Raw genomic sequence first — 13,559 nt, 5'->3', positions numbered from 1 at the left:
AACCCCTCACTTCCACTAACCCACAGCAGGCATCTAGCATCGTCATTCTGAACGTAGGCAGACCACCAATAAAAGCCATGATACACTCATGTCACACAGTGATTTTTGCAAATATCCTGAAATATCAACCCCCCTTCATCTCTGCTTAGAAATCACAGATGTTTTTCAACCTGCTCCTACCTCTTGCCGTTTAATCCAAAGCAGCAATAAAAGCTTTGCATTCTATCCAGTCTCTCTGGCTTCTGAGATCGTCTGCACGTAGAAAGATTGCTCCCTGCTCTCCAAGGCCTTCCTGCTGCCGATTAACCTCCAACTCTGCACCCTTTACAGTTTATAAAGCCCTTCAAGTCCTGAACAAGGCCTGGGCTGGAGGGTTAGTGCCACCCGGGTGTGGAGCCTCAGACATTCGCCTCCCAGTGAAACCAATCTGGAGTCACCCAATCACAGACCCCAGCGGGCCCCAGACACCACCCCACTAACCCACAGCACTCCAAAATTATGCAAAATCTGTTTAAAGTGGCACATTGGCTCCTGTATCACAAACGTTGGTGCTTCGTATTTTGATACCTGTATTTCAATAAACATGCTTTCTTGGGCAAGCTGATATATTTATGTTTGCATTTAAGAGCTATCCTGAGAAGTTACCCTGATTCCAGCCCAGACAGCCACGGAGAAAACTTAAGAGCATCATTTGCCAGGGTTGTCGTGACAAATGACCACAGACCAGGGGACTTAAGCAACAGAAACTGTCTCATGGTTCTGAAGGCTGAAGTCTGGGACCTGTGCCCAGGCCACTCTCCTCTTGCCCATGGCCATCTTCTCCTTAGGTCTGGACACACCATCGTCCCTCTGCACACGTCTGCGTCCAAATTTCCCCTTTTGATAAAGACTTCAGTCCTTTGGGTTAGAGTCCACTCAAATGGCCTCATCTCAACCTCATCACCTCTGCAAAGACCCTGGCTCCAAATAAGGTCACATTCTGCAGTTCAGAGGGGTTAGGACTCCAACATATCTCAGAGCAAAGCAGGGTCAGGGGGACACGACAAAACACAGTTCAACGCACAGCACTCAGTATGGTCACCTCCATCTTTGCTCAGGCCCAGAGTTGGAGCTAATAGTTTCCTGACGCCGCCTCGGTCAGGACTTGCTGGCTTTATAAACTGTAAAGGGCCCACAGCTGGTGGTTAATTGGCGGCAAGAAGGCCTTGGAGAGCAGGGAGCAGTCTCTCCACATGCAGACGTTCTCAAAGGCCGGAGCAGAACGCAAAGCTTTCCGGCCACGAGGCAGCCAGTGCTTTGGCCCCAGAAGAGGAGGAACAGGACCACTCTGGTATCATATTTCTACTTTCCATTGGCAGCTGCCGCCAGCCTCACCTCTAATTTTTCTAGCAGTTATGATCATCTGATTTGCGCACGTGAGGGGGCAGGGGGAGCCGCCCGCACCTGTGGCTGCTCACGGCCTGGGAGACACTGAGCCCCCAGGGAAATGGGAGGGGTCCTCTCACCACTTTCTCTCTTTCTCACTCTCTCTCTCTCTCTCTGAGAATCTCTCTGGTACATCTTGACCTCAGGCTGATTATCCAAATCTGAAATCCCGTCTCCTCCACCTGACCCTGTTCTCAAGGGGACGAAGTGAAATCTGCACCTCGCTGCTGGCAGGCCTGACTCCAGGAGCTGCAGCCAGCCCAGGGGAAACCAGCTGAAACTGTTTCTGGGGCCCCTCGACAGACCTATTTCAATATGTGGCCAGAATCCATAAATCTGATTATGACTCAAAGTTAAGAAGCCAGCAGCCCTGCGTCCTAGCAGGACGATCAGAATGAGCACTTCCTGTCAGCAACTTGAAGGCAAAGGAGGCAGCAGGTGAGACAGTTGCCTACAAGCCCTGAAGAGACATTGGAGGCGATCACACCTCTGAGCAGCCCCTATGGTGGCCATTCGCCAGAGTGTACCAGCTGGGGTCCAGCCGTGTGTCCCGGGGACCCAGGGCACATGTACGTCTTCACAACACACCAGATTCACACGCCGTGGTAATTACACACGGAATTGCTGCTTCCCACGTGTCTCCCCTGCTGGCTCATGAGGAGTGTAGGGGCAGGGAGCGCTGTGTATCTTGCCCTCCCACCACCCCGTGCTCTTGGTGCTCTACACGGATCTCACCCAGGAGATGCCGGTCCTGTGCTCTCAGCCTCTCCCCGCGCCACACCTGCCTCTTTGGTAGCTTAATGCCCTTTCCCAACACGTCCCCCCTCCGAGGTCGCCCGAGGGCGGCTAAATTCAGCTTTGGAAATCTCAAAGTGTGCCCAGCGCGTGGGAGCAGAGGGCACACTGCAGCCCCCCGTCCCCACCACCGGAGGAGCCCCCAGTTTGCCTGGGGCTCCAGTAGCATCCCACCTGCCTTTATGACATTTACTTTCCATCCGGGGTTGTGCGTACACTGTTTCAGTTTATTCTGGAGACTCCTGTGCAAGGTCATGCAGCTCAGAGGGTTTGTGGCTTAGTAAGAAACAGATTCTGTCTTTGTCCCTGTTCCTAGGACAGAGCCCCTAAGACCCTTGGCGGCTCCTGTGTAGTGGGCATGTCTTCTGTTATTCCTAAGGAGCCCCGTTTGGGCACACCTGAGTTATGCTAATGAGGTGACAGGTGCAGCCCCCAGATGTGGCCGGATGGGGAACTTCCAGCCCTACTCCGGGAAAGGAGTGTGGCTGCTGACGGAGCGCCATAAAAATTCGTCACAACGAGATTTGATGAACTTCCTGGTTGGCGAGCACGTAGAGACGCCAGGAAGGTGGCGCCTGGAGAGGGCACGGAGCTCCACGCCCTCCCACAGCCGTGCCCTGGGCATCTCTTCCATCCACGTGAGCCTGTATTGTAGCCTTTAGAACAAACCCGTGATATAGCAAGTCGACAGTTTTTCCCGAGGTCTGTGAGCTGTTCCAGGAAATTTTCAAACCAGAGGAGGGAGACAGCTCCCAGCATTAGAGCCTGTGGGTCAGAAGTACAGGTGACAACCTGGGACTGGCCACTGGTGTCTGAAATGGGGGGACCTGTGGGGTCTGCTCTGGCCCCCGGCAGACAGTATCAGAATTTAGTAGAAAGGCTGGATTCCCAGCTGGTGTCAGAGGACGGGTTAGGGTGCAAAAAAAACCCCCACACATTTGGTGTCAGAAGTGATCTGTAGAAACGGGTAAGAGCTGAACCAGGACCGGAGCTCAGACACGGCTGATCCAAGCGCTGTGATCCACCAGCTCGCGCGGCAGCCTGCTGGGAAGTGGCTTCACTGCCTCAAAAGGATGCTTGGCTTCCCAGCCCTTCTCCCAGTACCATCACCACACTGTGCATCCTGCCCCCTCACAGCCGCGTCGGAAGTTTGACTTCTTGCCTCGCGGCTCCCAGGCTCCCAGCAGGCTGCCTTCCAAGTCCTTCCGTGGCTCAAGGACTCCCAGGGCTGTCACACAGGAACCAGGAAGTAAATAAAATAAAGAAGAGGCGAAACCATTTTTCCACTCTCAGCCCCATCTTATCTGCGGCGTCAGACACACGGGCACTTAAAGTGCACCAGCCCCAGAGGCAGCAGCGTCAGGACCAGTCTGTGGCCTCGGCTGACAAGCAAGGGCAGGAGAGGTGTCTCTCCCCGCTTCTCAAAGATGCCCGTGTCCCCTCTGTACCCGAGTAGGTCCTCACTACCCTGCCAGCAGTTTAAAAACAAAATGAACAAAGATCAGAGACTTTGTTCACACAGTGTAGCCTGGAGATCTCGGCAACCTCACTGTCACTGGTGTTTCCAGGAGGATCGGTTAACATTCTAAACGCGTGTTCTCTTGGCGCTGCAGGCCAGGGTCCAGACGGTGGAAGTAGCGGAATACTAATTACTTGGAGCCAAGGACATTTGTAGACCATCTTTCACTTTCTTCACGATTTAAACCATCTGTTCCTAACGCTTCTGGTCCCGACCTTCTTTCCAGAAATCAAGTTAATAAACTGGCAAAAAATCTCTAATTAGGATGAAATCAAATAAGATTTCCTTCCTTTCTTCTTTCTTCATGGGACCAGTATGTCTGGGGGGTTTACTAACCCCAGGCAGTGGGCTAAATTCTGGGGAGAGTGAGGAGCAAAAAGTGCACCGTTCCTGCCCCCGGGGCTTTAGCCTGGTGAGTCATCACGCCAACACAAGGAGTCCTGTGGAGAGAGGCATGCGGTCCCCTGCATGCACTTCACGGGGATCTGAGCTCGTCCCAGAGTAGGAAGCCTCCCCCGCGGACATGACAGCAGGTGCAAAGGGTACTAACCAGCCAGAGCAAGAGCAAGTGCAGAGGTCTCGCCAGGGAAGGGAGCAGTGCAGGGTCAGGGGAGCCATGGCGGCGTGAAGGGTCTACGATGAGACCAGGGAGGCGGGCAAGGGCCAGGCCGCCCAGGACGCCGTGAGCCGTGCTCACTGGGTTTGTCACGAAGCCCAAGAACAAAGGAAAAGAAAAATCCACAGGCCTGAGCACAGCCCCACGAAGGGCCTTCATCCCTGGGGTGACACAGCCAAAGAGCTACGCCGAAAACGTCGTTTCCCGGCAGGATGTAACACCAGCCATGCTGCACTTTTCACACAAAATAGGAAACAGTATGAATTAGTATCTCCTCTAGAGGTGACAACATGGGCACACAGGGAAGGAAGGCCACCGGCCCAGGTCACAGGTACCGGGGGCTAAAGCACAGGGCACCTGAACCATGTTCCCCGGTCTCTGGACTTCCACTTCCAAAAACATAGATTAAAAGTACATCACTAGCAGCGGGGAGGGTGCAGCTCAGTGTAGAGTGAGTGCTTAGATGCACAAGGTCCTGGGTTCAACCCCCAGTACCTCCATTAAAAAAATAATAATAATAAATAAACCTGATTACCCCCTTCCCCACCCAAAAAAAATTTTTTTTTAATACATCACTAGTCACGTTAGGTGACCCTCCTCACTTATGCATCGGACATGCTGACTTCTGAAGGTGCGGGGGTATAAATGACTCACCCCGCGGCCAGAAATACCAGCCAGTAAAGGATCAGCCCGGGAATGCTTACCCTTTGCCACCTCCTTTCTCCACACACTAAGCCCTTATCCTGTCCCATCTCTCTGCACCACGGCACTCCCAGCTTCCTAACTGAGCTGCCTTCCCGGTGGCAAAGTCTGGGCCACGGCACCTGCAGCATAACCTCTCGTCAGCACAGCGAAGGCAGACGCCCGGGTCTTGAGGGGGAAAAGGAAATGTCGTGTGTTACTCCCCAAGGCACGTCTAAGTCACCCTAGACCATCGAGGCTATAATTCAGCCTTCCGTGTGTTTAGGGAGCGTTCTTTATGCCAAGCCTCAGTATTTTCATCTGTCAAATGGAAATAATAAGACCCCCACTGCCAACAGTGGAGAGCAGGTGACTCCAACCAAACACCCTGCTGAGAACAGTTAGCATGGCTGGGAAAATGTGAAAAACGTTGACTTGGGCATAGTAAGAAGCTAAAAATACAGCAAAGAGTTGCCATCCAGGGAAGATGAAGGCCTGTGGAGATGAGCCCGTGCTGTGGAGAAGTTCTTTTCTCCTGGAGGCATTTGCTCATTCTAAAGGGGTTGGCCAAGAGGCGGAGTGGTAATTCTGATAGCCTCACCTGGCCAAGGGGTTGGGGATTGGAGTCTAGGCACAGAAACAGAAGGGGGACATGGCCCTTCACTTTGAATTGGAGCCACACAGGACACACGAGAAAACCCAGGGTAACCATATGGAACTGTTGCTCAGTTTCAAATAAGCTCAACCACTGACACTGGATTGAAGCAACCAGAGCAGTTAGTGCCCTCAGGCACCCGGCAGAAGAAACTGTCACTCTCTGGGGAAAGACAGCAACGTGTGAATTACTTCCACAAAGAATTTTATAAGAATAATGCCCTGAAGACCATCAAAAATAACAAGGCACATGAGGAAACAAAACCACATGACTGAAAATTGTCAGGAAACAATAAAACGTAGAAACAGACCCCAGTCAACAAGCACAAACTATTAAATGCTTAATACGTTCAAGGAGATAAAAAGCAAAACTAAGAATTTCAGCAGAGAAATGGAAATTATTTCTTCTAAAAAGAACCAGGGGACATTCTAGAGCTGGCAATAACCAAAATGAAGAATTCGACCTGTATGTCTGTTAGTGTTTGTTTTATGTATTTACATGCTCCTATACTGGGCGCCTGTATGTTAATGAGTATAATATCCTCTCCTTGTATTGATCCTTTTATCATTATATAGTGTCTTTTATCTTGCCATATGGCCTTCGTTTTAAAGCCTATTTTGTCTGATATGAGCATTGCCGCTCCTACTTTCTTATCAATTCCACTTGCATGAAATCTCTTTTTCCATCCCTTCACTTTCAATATGTGTGTGTCCTTTGCTCTAAAGTGTGTCTCTTTTAGGCAGCAGATTGTGGGTCTTTTATGATCCAATCTGTCACTCTATGCTTTTTGATCAGAGCATTCAGTCCACTGATATGTAAGGTAATTATTGATAGGTATGTATTCATTACCATTTTAAAGCTTGTTTTCCAATTAATTTTGTATTCTTCTCTGTTCCTTTCTCTTCCTTTTTGTTTTTCCTTTTGTGGTTTGATGGTTTTCTTTTGTATTATGCTTGAGTTCTCTTCTTTTTGGTTTTTGTGAATCTATTGTATGTTTCTGATTTGTGGTTACCCTGGTTTTCAAGTATATTAACCCATTACTATACTTACTTGCTTTAGACTGTTATTCATATAAGCTCAAAATTTTTCTTCCCTCACCGACATTTTGCAGTTTTGATGTCCTATATGACATCTTCATGTTTATTCTTTTGCTGTTCATTGTAGTTATAATCACTTTCACAGACTTTAAAAAAATTTTTTTAATCTATAAACTAACTTATTTAAGTTACCTACAATCCTTTTATATATTTGCTTTTCCTATTGTGAGTTTTTCTTTCCTATAGATTCTTGCTTCTTTTCTATTTAGAGAAGACTTTTCAATATTTCTTTTAAGATAAGTTTAGTATTACTGTATATTTTTAGTTTTTGCTTGTCTGAGAATTTTTTCCTCTCTCTTTCTATGCTAAATGATACCCTTGCTGAGTAGAATATACTAGGTTTCAAGTTTTTCCCTTTCAGGACTTTAAATATATCTTGCCACTCCCTTTGGCTGCAAAGTTTCTGTAGAGAAATCACCTGATAGCCTTATGGGGATTCCCTTGTAACTAACTACATTATATGAAGACTAAACAACATGCTATTAAAAAAACCAATGGATCAACAATTATATGAAAGAGGAAATTTTTTAAATACCTCGAGGCAAATGACAATGAAAACACAACCACACATAAACTAGGGGATGCAGCAAAGGGAGTCCAAAGAGGGAAGTTCACAGCAATACGGGCTTTCCTCAAAAAACAAGAAAAAATCTCAAATAAACAACCTAACCTACCACCTGAAAGAATTAGAAAAAGAAGAACTAACAAAACCTAGAGTCAGCAGAAGATGATTGAAAGAAATGGAAAGATAGCCCATGCTCTTGGATTGGAAGAATTAATACTGTTAAAATGGCCATATTGTCCAAAGCAATCTACAGATTTAATGTGATCAAATTACCCAGGACATATTTCACAGAACTAGAATAAATAATCCTAAAATTTATATGGAACCACAAAAGACCCAGAATTACCAAAGCAATCCTGAGGAAAAAGAACAAAGCTGGAGACATAACCCTCCCAGACTTCAGACATACTGCAGAGCTACAGTCATCAAAACAGGGTGGAACTGGCACAAAAACAGACATATGGATCAACGGAACAGAACAGAGAGCCCAGAAATAAGCCCCCAGACCTATGGCCAATTAATATTTGACAAAGGAGGCAAGAATGTACAATGGAGAATAGACCGTTTCTTGGAAAAGTGGTGTTGGGAAAGCTGGACAGCCCCATGTAAGTCAGTGAAACAGAGCACTCCCTCACACCATACACAAAATAAACTCAAAATGGCTTAAAGATTTAAATATCAGCCATGACACTATAACACTCCTACAGAAGAACATAGCCAAAACATTCTCTGACATAAATCACAGCAATGCTTCCTTAGGTCAGTCTCCCAAGGCAAAAGAAATAAAAACAAAAATTTTTACATGGGGCCTAATCAAACTTACAAGTTTTTACACAGCAAAGGAAACCATAAACAAAATGCAAAGACAACCTATGGAATGGGAAAAAAATGCTTGCCAATGATGCAACCAATGAAGGATTAATTTCAATATACAAACAGCTCATACAGTTCGATATTAAAAAAAAAAAACCAATCAAAAAATGGGCAGAAGACCTAAATAGACACTTCTCCGAAGAAGACATACAGATGGCCAACAAGCACATGAAAAAAAAATGTTCAGCATTGCTAGTTACTAGAGAAATGCAAATCAAAACTACAATGTATCACCTCACACCAGTCAGAATGGCCATCATCAAAAAGTCTACAAATAATAAAACGCTGGAGAGAATGTGGAGAAAAGGCAATCCTCCTACATTGTTGGTGGGAACATAGGTTTGTGCAGCCACTATGGATAACAGTATGGATAGTCCTCAAAAAAACTAAAAACAGAGTTCCCATATGATCCAGCAATCCCACTCCCTGGGTATATCCAGAAAAGACAAAAACTCTAATTCTAAAAGATACAGGCACCCCAATGTTCACAGCAGCACTGTTTACAATAGCCAAGACATGGAAACAGCCTAAGTGTCCATCAACAGACTGACTGGATAAAGAACATGTGGTATGTATATTCAATGGACTATTACTCAGTCATACAGAAGAATGAAATAATGCCATTTGCAGCAACACGGATGGACCTAGAGATGATCATACTAAGTGAAGTAAGTCAAACAGAGAAAGACAAATATCATAGGATATCATTTATATGTCGAATCTAAAAAAAGTAATTCAAATGAACTTATTTACAAAACAGGGGCAGACTCACAGACAAAGAAAACAAATACATGGTTACCAAAGGGGAAAGTAGTGGGGGTTGAGGGGAGGGATAAATTAGGAGTTTGGGATTAGCAGATACACGCTAGTATGTATGATATAAACAACCAGGACTTACTGTGTAGCACAGGGAAATATATTCAATATCCGTGTAATAACCTATAGTGGAAAGGAATCTGAAAAAGAACACACACATGTACATACATACATGCATAACTGAATCACTTCAGTGGTACACCTGAAACTAACACAACATTGTAAATCAACTCTACTTCAATTAAAAACAAAGTTAAGCACTGTCACTAGATGTTGACAAACATGAACGACTCATTTCAAGACACTGCCCCCTTCATACTGGGCTTCCGTTGTAAGGTCTACGCTATTTGCATATGGCGGGCCCTTCTCATATCTGTGAAGCCCTTCCATGACCACTCTTCTCCATCTTGTCGCCTCCATCCTCGGATGTGCATGCAAAAGCTCCAAAGCTGTACAAAGCTCATCTGGCTGGATACCACCTGCCACTTTTCCTGATGTCATTGTCAGACACCTCTGTGGGGCATAAGTGGCCTTCAGGGCATCCAGTCACGGAGCCAATGATTGGTGCTTCCTGCTCTTGCCCCTCCTCAGCGTTGAGAATTTAGTTGGCAGGGACGTGGTGTGATAGAAAGCTTTCTGGGTATTTGATCTGTGCTCCAAATTTCTCTTGCCTCGCAACTTGACCAAAGCTTTTGAAATTTTAAAAAAGCACACATACAAATTAAAAAAACAAAAAAGAATTCTGTGGATAGGTTAAGAGAAAATTAGTAAACTAAAATATAGAGGGAAAAAAATAAAGCATAATAAAGCATAGAGCAACAAAAAGATGGAAAACACAGCACAGAAGGTAACAGAAATAAAGTATGCATTAAGAATGTCTAGTATATATGCTTGTGAAATTCTAGAAGGAGAGAGGAGAGGATGGGGGAAATGCAATATTTAAGAAATAATGAACTATGAAAACTAATACACTGTGCTGTACACCAGAAACTGACACAATTTAAAAAAAAAAAAGAAAAGAAAAAGAAATAATGGCTGAAAGAAAGAAATAATGGCTGAGGAAATTCCGAAAACAATGAAGAACATCAAATCTCAAATTCAAAAAACTCTAAGAACTCCAGCAGGATAAACAGAGAAATCCACCCCAGGCACATCATAATAAAGCCACTGAAAATCAAAGACAAAAGTAACATCTTGAATACAAGCAAGAGGGAAAAAAAAGGCATATTACCTTTCAAAGACCTCAAATAGGATGGCAGCTGACTTTTCAACAAGAGAGAATAGAAGGGCAGCTTTAAAGCTCTGAGAGACCCGGCACGTACACACAGTGTTGGGGTGAAAAGGGAAGCAGCGCTGCAAATCCCAGAGGCACTGACGATATGCCAAGAAGGTGTTGTGAACAACTCTATGAAAGTGATCATGAAAACTCAGATGCGTGGTCAATCACCAGAGAAATGAAACTTACCCAACCTGGCACAATTAAACAGAAAAATACGGCTGAATCTGTAACTTAAAACCTCTCCAAAAGGAAACTTCGGATCCAGACGGGCTCACTGGGAATTCTACCAAACACTCAGAGGAGAAGTGAGGTCACTCTTAAACAGATTCTTTCCAAAAAGATAAAAGAAGTATTTTCCAACTCGGTTTTGTTTTTTGTTTTGGGGTTTTTATGTGTTTTTTTGTTTTTTTGTTTTTTTTTGAGGCCAGCCTAACCATGATCCAAAACCTCTTAAGGCCATTACAAGGATGGGAAGTTTCAAATCAATCTTACTCATGAACAAAGACATAAAAATCTTAAAAGGAGGGTAAACCAAATGCAACAAAATATAAAGAACTTAATACATCCCAGACAAGTTAGGTTCATTCCAGGAATGCCAGATTGGCTTGGCATTCAAAAATTAGTCAGAATCTCTTCAGATCTCAAAAGGTGCAGAAAAGGCACTTGATAAAATTCAGCATATATTCAGCTTTTTTAAATACTCATAGAAGACTAGCAATAAAAGGTAACTCCTTGCTTTTATTTTTTTTAAAAAGCATCTACCAAAAAACATAATATTATTGACAAGAATTGGAAAGAGAAAATAAAATTGTTAGCATTCTCTGACCACACAATTGGTTTACATAGAGTCAAACAAACAAACAAAAAACTACAGAAAAACTATCAGAGCTAGTAAGTGAATGTAACAAGGTCCCAAGGTACAAGGAAATTATTTAACATACAATTATTATTTCTACATAACAGCAATAAATAAGTAGAAAATGAAGTTTTTAATGATGCCTTTAACCTCTTCATGTTTGATCTTTATGAATGTATTATCAAAAAAGTTTGTAATCAAACAATTTTTTGTTGTTAAAAAAAGATAATTTTTACAATGACATCAAATAAAAACCACAAAAACATCCCTAGTCTGAGGGATAACAGCAAGTACTTGAATTTAAAACTCTCCATGCAACCTCCAAAAGAAAAAAACCCCTAAGATTATCAAGGAGTAGAAATAAACCACACAGACTTTCAGCATTACCAGGATATAGAGGAACTTCAAATGATGCAGAGAAATATGCACCTTATTGCAACAAAGCTCTTGCTGGAGTTCTGCTGTGGGTTCAAGACCTTGGGAGGAAAGAGTGGGAGAGGAAAGTCTTAAGAAAATCTACTAAAAATAAGAGAGCAGTGAACTCTGCAGTCACACGGGAGGCAGTGCTCAGAGAGATGCTATGCTGGGTTTAACGCTCTGTTGTCGCCGTCTTGAAATTCTTAATTTTGTCTTTGAATTGATGTTTTAGAAATGAAGTCTGACCCCATGAGACATGAGAATTCAGCAAGGCTCAAAGCAGGTGCAAATAAGATGTGCTATGTCTACAGCTGGGTAGGTGAGAACACGTATGGTCCTAAGAGACCGTGTTTTCTTTGACCCAGAACGTGCTCTGACTGCAGAAAGAAGGCAGTGTCATTCTAAGGAGAGCTGAGGACCCAGGAGCCCCATCGTAACCTTACTCCCCTCTAGCCGCCAACCACATCTGCTGGAAATGATGACACAGAGGCAAAGGACAACCCAGGCCTCCTTTCCCTCTCAGTCCTTCCGTCCTCATCAGGGAGCCCCAGGTAGAATGCTGGTAGAGTGCGAGCATATCAAGAAGTGAAATAAAAACAGTCAAGTCACTTTTGTACGACGAGTCCATTGTTTTAGAAAAAAGATAAAATACATACGCATGCACGAACTGGGAGATCCTAACCCTGTGACTTTGGTGACTCTGCTGATGAGTTATATTTGCATTTCAAGTTGGCATCACACAACATAAAGGTGAACAGTAGAATTCAAGCCAATAATTTAAATTTTTCTTTGTTTAGAATAGCACTAAATACCAAATTAAGAACGGCATAGCAAATCGAGGGACTGACTTAAGTAAGGTGATACTGGTGCGTGTGTAGACAAATAAGTCAATGGAATATAATAGAGAGTCTAGAAACAGACCCTCTAGGTTTATGACAAAACAGCCCCAGAGAGCAATGGGGCAAAGAGTCTCCCAATAAGTGATACTGAGCCCATGAGATATGGGAGTGGAGAGGGGGGGAGATGACAAAGACCCCTAACTCTTACCTAGTCTGTAGGTGGAAAATGGAGGTGAGTTTTAAGTGTGTTCGCTACAAATTATTAATGCCAGGAGGTGAGGAATAGTGCCTACCACAGTGCCTGGCTTATGACAGTCTCTCAGTAATTATTAGAAATACGGATGGATGGAAGATGGATGGATGGAGGATGGATAAACTAAAACAAGAGTTAATCAGATGCAAATCTTACAGCTCCAAGAGCACAGAGAGTTTCTCCACACAGTCCTCTTACCCAGTGCCTAAAAAGCATCATACACAGTAAGGCTTCAGGCTTTGCGGTAAGAGGGGAGTTGGTGACCATTTCCGCAGAACTTTTCATGGTCCTTCGTGGTCTTCCCTGTTTACTAGCCAGGGAAAGGGCTTCTATCAACCTGGATCTATAATGTCTACCATCAAGCGGGTAATTTATTTTACCTGCAAATTAAGCATCCTGCCAGGGCTATCAATCTGGGCTGAAGGCAGAGGAAGAGAGCACTTTTCCACCCAGACAGTCTCCCACGGAGAGCTGTGCAGCGAACGCACATCCAGCGGACAGGGGTTCGCTCAGCTAAAAACATGTTTTCCTAAGACAGCCTAAAATGACAACCGGGCATCCGGAAGAGAGACCACTGAAGCCACAATTTCCAGACTAGGATTGTATATAATTGTAGTCTTCAAAGGTTTGTCCGTTGCAGGAAGAAGCCCACTCTACCCACGAAGCATCACTCTGCTCCTGCCTGGCTCTTAGAACCGCAGGCTTAGGAGCCGCTCAACACGGAGGCATACGCTCAGTCCCAGGGCAGGGGCTGGCGCACATCGCATTACCTCTTATTCCGAGTATAAAGCATAACGTGCTCACGCATAAACTCTGCAGGTCTCCACCTGCCGCTCCACCCCTCCTCCTCAGCCCCAGTCCCTCCCGTGGTTA

Source organism: Camelus ferus, chromosome 35 (genome assembly GCF_009834535.1).
Source record: "Camelus ferus isolate YT-003-E chromosome 35, BCGSAC_Cfer_1.0, whole genome shotgun sequence".
Classification (NCBI taxonomy): Eukaryota; Metazoa; Chordata; class Mammalia; order Artiodactyla; family Camelidae; genus Camelus; species Camelus ferus.
The sequence above is the reverse complement of the archived record's forward strand: the minus strand, read 5'-3'. Positions refer to the sequence as shown.